The sequence below is a fragment of the Balaenoptera borealis genome (assembly GCF_965194805.1).
Source record: "Balaenoptera borealis genome assembly, chromosome: 4".
NCBI lineage: Eukaryota > Metazoa > Chordata > Mammalia > Artiodactyla > Balaenopteridae > Balaenoptera > Balaenoptera borealis.
In genome coordinates, this window is record NC_138861.1 from 28,814,303 (window position 1) to 28,824,953 (window position 10,651).

A 10,651-nucleotide genomic window follows, 5' to 3' on the forward strand; every position below is an offset into this window, starting at 1 on the left:
AATAACTAGAATTTTTTTCTTTTTTTTTTTGGTTGTGTTGGGTCTTCGTTTCTGTGCGAGGGCTTTCTCTAGTTGCGGCAAGCAGGGGCCACTCTTCATCGCGGTGCGCGGGCCTCTTCACTATCGCGGCCTCTCTTGTTGCGGAGCACAGGCTCCAGACGCGCAGGCTCAGTAGTTGTGGCTCACGGGCCAGTTGCTCCGCGGCAGGTGGGATCTTCCCAGACCAGGGCTCGAACCCGTGTCCCCTGCATTAGCAGGCAGATTCTCAACCACTGCGCCACCAGGGAAGCCCCCAATAACTAGAATTTTACTCTCAGGTTAACCTTATGATTCTTCTATTTAAACACAAAAGGCAGACTAAAATGGGTTTGCCTGATTTCTACATAGCTATACTTACTATAGTTGTGTCTGGAAACATCTGGACAAAATTTCTTTTTTTTTTTTCCTAGGTCAATGACATGATGCAATTCTTAGGAGAAATTAAGTAAAAAGGTACAGGAATCTATGTTTAGTGCTCCAGCTACTAGATTCTAGAGGTGACTTTTCTGCTATGTCTGTACTTCCTCACTGATGGTCAGAAGAGGCTAGACTTATAAGGTTCAATTTTTCAAAATACTCCTTTTGAAAATGGTGTAAAAAATGCTTTAAATACACAGTTTTCAAATAGTGATTATCTCTGGTGTAGCATTACGGGAAACTTTTTCATGTTCTTTTGCCTCCCTGTGTTTTCTAATTTTCCTGTAAAAAAAATAAATAAATAAATAAAAAATTCAATAGTCTCAGTTCTACAAAAAACCAGTGAATATATTTCACTCAATTTATGTATCGCTAATGTTTATCCTAATCAAACAGTCATGCTTTTAGCCTTACTGTTTTCTACTGTGGTTTCTTATTCCCGAAACTCAAGAACCTCATGAATTTCTCTTCCCTGAGAGCTGTATCTATAGAATGCAAAAAGAACCCATGGATACATTCATTCATTTGGCTATTTGGTCACATGTTGTTACTGAAAATTTTTTTTTTTTCTAAAATTGAACTGAACTCAATTCAACCTGATTATTTTTCCAAAGACAGCCAGGAATTCTTCTTTAAACAGATTTCCTCTGACACCCAAATACGGACATCCAAATAAATGCAGGGTCCAGTTGTCATTAGCACTGCTGTCTAATCTGTAACTGCTCCATCTTGGATATCCAAAGTCTTATTTTCAGGGTTGTTTTGGCATCTGGATGCAACCTAAATTGCTAGAATTGGACCCCCAAAAGAGATTCTGACAGTTTATATCATTCCTTTTCCCTTCTACCTTCATGCACTGCCATTTTCCCCTTTGGGCTCTAAGGAGAGATCCTTTGGAATGAAAAGCATACTCTAGCATCTTGTTTACTTGTATTTTTGTTCAGTGCTAGACCTGGATAGTTGCAGAGGATGATGCGGCTCTGTGGTCTTAGTTGAATTTAATACCTTTTTAAAAAAAATTAATTAATTTATTTTTATTTCTTTTTGGCCGCATTGGATCTTTGTTGCTGTGTGTGGGCTTTCTCTAGTTGCGGTGAGCGGGGGCTACTCTTCGTCGTGGTGTGTGAGCTTCTCATTGCGGTGGCTTTTCTTGTTGTGGAGCACAGGCTGTAGGCATGTGGGCTTCAGTAGCTGTGGCATGTGTGGACTCAGTAGTTGTGGCGCACGGGCTTAGTTGCTCGGCGGCATGTGGGAGCTTCCCGGACCAGGACTCGAACCCGTGTCCCCTGCGTTGGCAGGAGGAGTGAGTAAACAAATGAGAGAAACCTGCCAATCATGAAAGCTGTGCCCAGTGGTCCAAGAGTACGACACTGCTCAGTGTTGGCTGGATCCCGCCCGTAATAGTCTGTTGAGACTTAGGCGACTCTGTCCCTTTACAGAGAATAGACAAATCACAACACACGCATGCTGGACAACTACGGTGGTAATATGGCATTTTCTTGAAACCTACTATGTTTCAGGCACCTTGATCAGACTTTACCTATATTATGTCATTAAGAGATAAGTATTGTTCTTGCCATTTTCTGTGGATTAGGAGACTGAGGCTTAGACACTTTACTTGGTCAAAGTCATTATACATACAGGATAGATGCAAGATTAAAACCCTGATTTTTCTGAGTCTGATGCCCCTGATCAAAGCCACACGTGATACTGCTCTACACAGTACCTGCCCAGTGAAAGGAATTAGGGCTGTGGTCTATGAGAAAAGGCTGTAGAAACTGTTGGGAGAGCTGTGGCAGAAAGGGTAGAGGGAAGAAGAAAACTTGTGGTGGGAGGAACGGAAACGGACGTCAAATATTTTAAGGGTTATAATGTGGAAAAGAAGTTTGATTTTTTTTCTTCTTTTTTATGACTCCAAAGGAACACAAGGATTATGGGGTAGCAGTCACTGAACCATAGATTGAAGGAAGATCTTCCTAGCTCTCAGTGGTATACAGAATAGAGCTGCTTCTGGAAGAAGCGAGATCCCAACTCTAGAGGTATTGCATAACTGGCAGAGATGGAGTGAGAAATATGCATTAGATGCATGATGGGCTATCTTTTAAAAATTCCTTTCAACAGTGAAATATGTGTATAAACACACTTTGTAGATTAGAGAAAATTGATCTGGAAACTCATGTATTTTAACAGGATTTACACTTAGAGCTGTTTTACTAGTAACAATGAGAGTAAACCACATGCATTGTCTTCTCAGTTTCCTGAGTGTTCAGAGGTGTGAACTTTTGAGATGTTTGCCATGGTGGTTGGGGGTCTGTTGTTGGAGAAACCTAAGCGATTCCTCCTAAAATAAAGTCTGTTACTCTGATTTCGTTTGTTACTTGCCCAAGACCAGCATCTATTGTGGCTTTTGGATGGACAGAGTGGGCAAAAGCTGTGTTCATACTAAGAGACCCACTCTGAATGCTTGCTCTTCATTACCCTTTCTGAGGTGGAAATAATCCATCAGATTGGAAAAGGTGGAAGGAGAAAGTGTTGGCACATCTATGGTGCATTCAAACCTTGAGTAGACAACAGTGACTCAGGACATTTCCTTTTAGCAACCAACTGCCTTGGGGATACTCCGCATTTTCTATGTATCTCCAGTCAGGGTTTCCTGACTGGTATGCCATTTTGCTTTTCATTTAGAGCGCATAAATCCAGAAGTTGTGTGACTTGCTCACCAGGTAACATAGCAGTGTAACCGTGAGTGATGGCTTTTGAAAGCACTGACGGCTTTGAACTTGAGAAGACAAAATCAGGGCTTCCCACAACTGATCTTGATCAACAACGTTGCAGTAACATTGCACTGAATCATTTACTCAAAATGATACTTGAAACACAATGATAATATCTTTTCCCCAAAAGCTTCCATGTTACTTCTTAATCACAACCAAAGACAAATAAGAAGACCCTGAAGCAGTTTTAGTTTCAGTACTTTCTGGAATGTACCATGGGGTTGAGGAAAATGTTATGCCAAGATGACCTTGGGTGGAGGTGAAGCCTCCTCGGAATAGGAAGGGAAGAGGAGGGGCAGCATTTAACTCCTCCTAGAGCGAGGCAGATGTGACTGTTGTCTATTTCATAGTCTCCTTTATTATCTTGTTAATGTTTAACTTTTATTTTTATTGAGGTATTTTTTTGTACATAATTTTAAAAGTCAAATAATATTAAAGCGTGCTGTCCTTCTCACCGTCTCATTTTCCACTCCCCAGGTATAATCATTCTCAACTCCTTCAGGTATTGCTTCCATTAATCACCTATATATTTCTAATGGCATGATTCTATTACTACTTTATCATATTTTATGTCTTAGATGTTATCTATTGACTGTAGAAGATGAAGATTTTGCTTTCTTATACCCCTCTTCACGCAGACATATTTGTTCTTCCTGAAAACTTGAAGAATAGCTTTACGGTTAAGTCCATATTCAGGGTTTTCATTATTTTGTACTTGTAAATATTCACTGCTAAGTGTATTTCTTATGCAAACTTTTATTTTTGCTGTGAATTTGTTGCTTTTTTTTTTCTTTTGTTCGACATTCTTCAAGTTTCTGGTTAAGATTTCCTTTATCCTTTAACAGCTCTGTAAAATAACTTTCAATTCTCTTTCCACACATTTTCATCCCTCTTTAGCTATAGTCCTGTGACTTATCTTTGCTGTCGTTCAATGAGATCTCTTGCATTACAGTTTCTACTTCTCGGATATCGTGTCTTGATCTTTTTGGTTTAATTCTTTGTTTTGATGGAGCATACCCTCCAGCAATCTCCTTAAAAAAAAGGGTGCATAGAAACAACATCTTTGGAGAACTTGGATGTCTGAAAATATGTTTATTCCATTCTAATGTGTGATTCATATTGATTTGGATTTGAGAAAGTTGTGCTCTCTACAGGGGAGGACTCATGGTAAGAATCCATGGTCTCTGACAAAACTGTCCAATCTAGTGTGCATTTAGAAGGAAAGTGGCCTGGGGACAAATTCAGGGTCTACTGGCAGCAGCTTCTCTGGATGTCACCAGGACAAAGTGAATTAATTTTTATTACTTAGAATCGTTGGCATTATTTGAAAAGATGCTGGTGTGCTGTTATCTCACTGGGTAATAGTGGTGCATATCCATTGGTAGGTAATGATCCATCTTAGGTAACTATCCATCTATTATTAGAAGGAAATGGGTCACATCAGGCCGCATTGGTTTTATGTGTGATCCAAATAGGATATGTGCCTTCCATTTAAGAAAAGAATGTATAGGTAGAAAGATTGTATGCTCTAATTCTGAGACTCTTAACCTGAAGTCTTCTATAGATCATTTATGTGGGTCCTTGAATTCCTTAGACTTAGATGCAAATTTTACTTGTGTTATTATGTACTCTAAGCTTCAGTGACCTAATAATAAGGTGAAGATTATATTAATACCACCTCATATGATGGTTGTGATTTTCAGTATTTAGATATTAGAATATATAAAATATATAAAAATATTTAAAGAGACCCATGACACAGAAAAAGGTGAGGAACTACTGAACTCTAATTCCCCTCTTTCCTCCACTTAACTGAAGGAAAAACAGATTACATAGAGGTTTGTGTCATGTTGATATGACATTTGCTTTTAGCACAGCTGAGTACAGCACGCCAGTTTTCTGTCTCCTTGACCAAATTCTTCCCACGTTAGGTTCAGCCAAGTTTATATTTGAGCCTTATCTATCATTATTACTCACTTATTTTTCAAGGGAAGGTGAGGTGAAAGTTCTTTGTTCTGAGATTCATTGCCTACAATTAAATGTGGCTGAAAGATGCTTCGAAACCAGAAAGTGTCAAGGAAGCAGCATTTAATTTTGTCGTTATTCATTCTTCTTACCTGGCCAGGAGAAATATGTAAATAAAGATAAATCAATGTAGAGGCAAAATCTTGACAGTATTACATGACTGAAGTGTGCATTGGAGTCTTAAGGCAATTACAACCGTGTTGGAACAAGAAACACTCTGCTACAGTGCTTTTGACCAAGGAGATCAGGGTCTTTGTTTAATTGATCTCTTTTACAAAGTCAGTTAATGTAACTATGTGGAAGTAGGCTAATTAGTTGACATCCTGTGATCAGAAAATATTAAATTTTGATTATTAATTACATATAATTTTTACATGTATATTATTTACAAAATGCTTTTATTTTATTTAAAAAAACCTGGTATAGTAAACTATCATTGCCCATATTTACAAAGGAGAAACTGAGGACAGAGATTTGAAGGGATTTGCCTTAAGTCGTGTAGCTAATAAGGGTTAGCACTGAAACAAGAGTACTTGCCTTCTGATTCCAAGTTCAGTTTTTTTTCCATCATACCATGTGGCCTCCTAATCACCATCAGTCATGCTGCTCTTATTCTCCAGTGATGGATACATTACAGAGGTAAGGGTGAAACTGGAGTGGGCCATGCTGTCCTTGAGGGTTTGTAGCTATGCCCTGTGCAAAAGAAATATGCTCTGTTAGCCTACCAGGCGTGACCAGGCTGAGGGCCTGTGACCTCAAGGACGAGCCAGATATAGGATCCCAGGGAACTGGGGCCAATGCAGTCATTCACCAAGAGATCAACTTTACTCCTTCTATTTCAGGTAGGTGTTAATAGTACATGAGTGTACAAAATATTTACGAAGGACATGAGGCAAGTGTGCCAACCAAGATTTATGAAGTTACCACACTCCTCGAAGGACCCAGCATAATGTAATTCATGTCCATTTTTTGGTCAACTGTATGAATCAATAACAATACTATTTAAAATGATGTTGAGTCAAGGCTTTCATCCCATGGTTTAACCTAAGAGCTAAATCACATAAAAACGTTGCTTATATAAACAGTTGCTTTTCATTAACTTCATCTTTTTTACTTTAATTTTTTTTTATAAAAAGGAAAAAAATACACAAAAGTTTACTTTGCAAATAAATCTGCCACATGCAGGACTTGAAGTGATATTACTAATGCAGTGAGCATTTCTGGCTTGCTTGAGATGGGGAAGAAAGTGTTAAATCTTTCCCTTGCTCTAGATTTAACACAGGTGGGACCTCAAAAGGTCTTGAACATGATTAGTGGTATTTTTTTTAAAGTGTCCATCAGGATTTGCTTCAGGCTTCAGAGGGAAGCCTGAAGCAAATCCTGATGGACAAAGGGTTTGAATCTCATTCCCATTTGGTCATGGTCATGGCCAGGACTGCAGAAGTCAACACTGCTCTGCATACACTAGAGATGTTGGCTTCACCAAACATGGTCTCATTTTCTCATAAATAGAGAAATGCCTCTTTAGCAAAGAGCTTATAATTTTTTATGTGAAATAAAAATTATCCTTTTTGGACAATATTTCTGCTGGAGTCCCTAGATAATTTATCTCCTTTCCTTTTGCACGGCTATAATTGTTTTGAACACTATATACATCTAGATTGAAGAAACTGTTTCAAGGAGACGTCTTAGGAAACACTTAAGAATAATACTCAGCTTCACGTCCTGCATTCTTTAGATACTTAACAACTGAGTTTTACCCAACCCTCAATTTCTCTCATTCCATTTTCACAATTTTCTTCAAAAACAACCTCTCAAACTTCTCTATTTTGTATCTACGCTTAAGCACAGTTTTCTCCACATTTGCTTTAGTAATTTGAAGAAGGCCCCTTGGGGAGCACCTCCAAACTCCATCTGGTCCTTAGTTTTATGCTGTCTCTGCTCACCAACCAATCTTTGTGGTCTCTTGGAAGGAGCCCAGGCATAATGCGGGGGTCACTGAAGAGGCTATGTATAAACCATAAAAAATTACTAATTTAATAATTAATTGAACAATTTAAAATTAACTTCCATTCAACCACTACTTCATCCATATTGGTGTCTTCCAGTTGTCTATATCTGAAAAGTCCAGGTATATTTCCTCAGTATTCTACTTGCTGGAGAGATGGGGGGAGGGCAGGCAGTGTTAGTAAACAGCTAAGCAACTGCTGGACTACCTTGATGGGTACGCTGTCAATCTGCTTTGCTACTTTCCCCTAGTTCTGATTGTGGTTCTGAATTCTTTGAAGACTAAAAAGAAATTCTTGTACTTAACAATTGAACTAACAGCTCGACGAGGGGAAAAAATACTGCTGAAATCTGTCAATGAATGTCGCTTTTATAGACAGGGAGAAAACTAAACCTAGCAAGTCCTTGGAAAGATGTGCAAACTGGCTGACAGGTGTGACATCTCAGCAAAATAAGTTAAGGCAACACTGAGCAGTGAGTTTTGTCCAGTGAGACTTGATTGGTCACAGATGACAATTCCAGCTCCCTGAGGTGTTTTTCCAGTGTCTATGATTAATATCAAATGTCAAGTAAGGCTCACTTCCAACAATAAGGTCTAAGACATACTCAGTTAAAGCAACATAGGATTTTCATTTCCCATAACCCAGTGAAGCTATCCAGACATTTCCTGGGGGATTATCCCCAGGATGAATTACATAAAAGGGGAGCTACAAGGGCTTTCTTCCTTAAGTAAAACTTCGAGCAGTGCACAACAGAAGCAGATACATATCACTTGCATGAGGAATGGTAGGACAGGCTTTTTTTTTTTTTTTTTTTTTTTGCCAAAGCTGTTGGATAGGTTAAGATGGAAGATTCTGAGATAGACTTAGATGAAACCTGAATAACACATAATCATGGAACAAATGATTTCAATCAAAAGCAAAGTTTGGTTATATATTTTCAGAGTAGATAAAGAAGAGGTGTTCTTTGGCTTTTTCACTATTGATGCATACATTCTACAGTATAATTGATGATAAATGTGTGTGCGTGTATACATGTGTATACATTTTCTTGTTTTTGATGCCTATAATAGCCAAGGATCTTAGCATCAGCAATAAGAAAATGTATATATCTATTTTGCGAAAATATTTCTATAGGAGATGTTTAAAATCAGAAGTATTAACATAGTTTATGTAGAAGACCTAGATGGTTTTCCACCTTTTGTCCCCAGAAAGGGGTTATTTGCAAGCCCTAAATTGTGGGTGTGTCCCTGCTTCAGGTGATCACACTTTTGGGAGAGGTCATAAGTTGGTAACAAGATTATATTTATCATTTAATATTTTAATTCCTTCGGTTAGTGTCTCAGAAGAAATCAAGAAAGTTCGAATTAAACCCATTTTCTTTGTTGCCCCCTACATCTTACTTATCACTTCTATCTTTATGCCTCTCTCTTTACATATTTATTTGTCAGTAATTCCACAAGGATTTGAAGTTGCTTAAAACAAGAGTGTGAATAATAAAATAATATTATAGAAATACAAAGTCAAGATTGAATAAATCCTTATTATACATAAAGGGAAAATGGATTTTAGGGAATGGTTTAACAAGCATTCCATGATGAGGAATCTGAATTTGAGAGTGCCTAGTAGAGGGATCTGTTACTGCTATTGCTTTATCAGACCAAATATTTATGTACTGTCAGTGAAAAGCCGATTGTTTGGGATCCTTGGTGGCTGGACAACAAATCAATACATGCTATATGCCTAGAAGTGACATTGAGAGTTAGGTTGGTTTGAAACTAAGTTTATATGACACCAACATTAGCAATTACAAAGTTAAAAAAAAAAAAAAAAAGAGAGAGAGAGTGTTGAAGATGGAGGCAGATCCTGAACTCACCTTTCCGCAGACACAATAAATCTACAATTACACATGGAATAATTCCTTTGGAAAGGGACCTGAAATCTGGATGAACAGAGCCTCCACAATTTAATGTTTTGCTTATTTGATAGGTAAAACACATTGTTTTAATTTTCGTGTCTTGTGTATTTATTAGTAAGTTTGAGAATTTTTGTTTCCTGAGAAAATTACATGTTAATATTCTTTACCTTTGTCTTTTCCTTATAGATTTAAAGAAAATCTGTATATATTAGGGAAATTAGCTTTTTGTCTATTTCAGTTTTAAAATATTTTCTCCAGTTTGATTTTTTTTCCTTTAACTGTATTTATGGCAACTTTGTCATAGAGAATTAGGAGTTATATAGTCTTACTTGCAGTTTTTTTCTTTAATGCCTTCCTTAATGGTTTCTTGTCTTGTTTGGAAAGGCATTTTACTTGGAAAGGCCTCTAGTTGTAACTTGTTCCGTATATTTTTTCTAGTGTTCTTTCAGTTTTTTTTTTTTTAACATTTAGAACTTTAAGTGATATGAAATTTATCTGAATATTTGGAGTGAGGTGAGCATCTAATTTTATTTTCTTCCATTTGGATATTTTTCCTTTTATCATTAAATATCCTTGAATAGTCCATTCTTTTTCCACTAATTTGAAATTCTGCTTTTATCATATACTAAATATCCATGTATTTATGGATCAGTTTCAGTACTGTATTTTCTTCCTTGAATCTACTTGTTAATTTCTGCATCAGGACTATGCATCAATAAGTACTGTAACCTTTATGTATCTTTTGTTATTGTAGGGAAGGGCCTTTTTATTATTCTTATTTTCCATAACATTCAAGTGTTTTCTGTCGTGATTACTTTTCAAGCAAGGGGCATTTATTTAGAACATCTGTTTAGGTCATCTTTTACATTCATTAAAGTTTTATAGTTTTCTTCTTATAAATTTACACATGTCCTCGTATTTACTTTTATGTAGCTATTTTATACATTTTGTTCCTCTTATTATTGAGATTTTTTTAAAAACTGGATATTCTTGGTATAAAGGAAAGCTTTGGGTTTTTAAAAAATATCAATTTAGCTTCTTATTAAATTCTATTAGTTCCAATTGCTTCTCCTTGATCCTTTTGAAGATTTCTTCTAGCACATGACAGTATATGGCTGCCTCAAGTTCTGATTCAACCCACAAGACTCAGCTCAAGTGTCTGCTCTTCCAAGATCTCCCTCCCTTGTGCAAGGGGCACCTGTGGCATAATAGAATGAGCACGGAAGGTACACTGAGAACACAGGAGCTGAACACTGCTTTATATACCATATTAGCTAGGATTGGGTTCAGCTCCACATATCAGAAAACATGAAAAGAAGAGTGGTTTAAACACACAAGATTTTTTTTTTTTTATTGGAGTATAGTTGATTTACAATATTGTGTTAGTTTCAGAGGTACAGCAAAGTGATTCAGTTTTACATATATATATATATATATATATATATATATATATATATATATGTTCTTAGGTC

The 10,651-nt window shown here is 37.0% G+C and overlaps 1 long non-coding RNA gene across 1 annotated transcript in view; it reads left to right on the forward strand.

Annotated features, from left to right (window-relative positions):
• LOC309628247 overlaps positions 1-10,651 on the forward strand; it is a 212,883-nt gene that overhangs the window by 26,924 nt on the left and 175,308 nt on the right. The window lies entirely within an intron of this gene.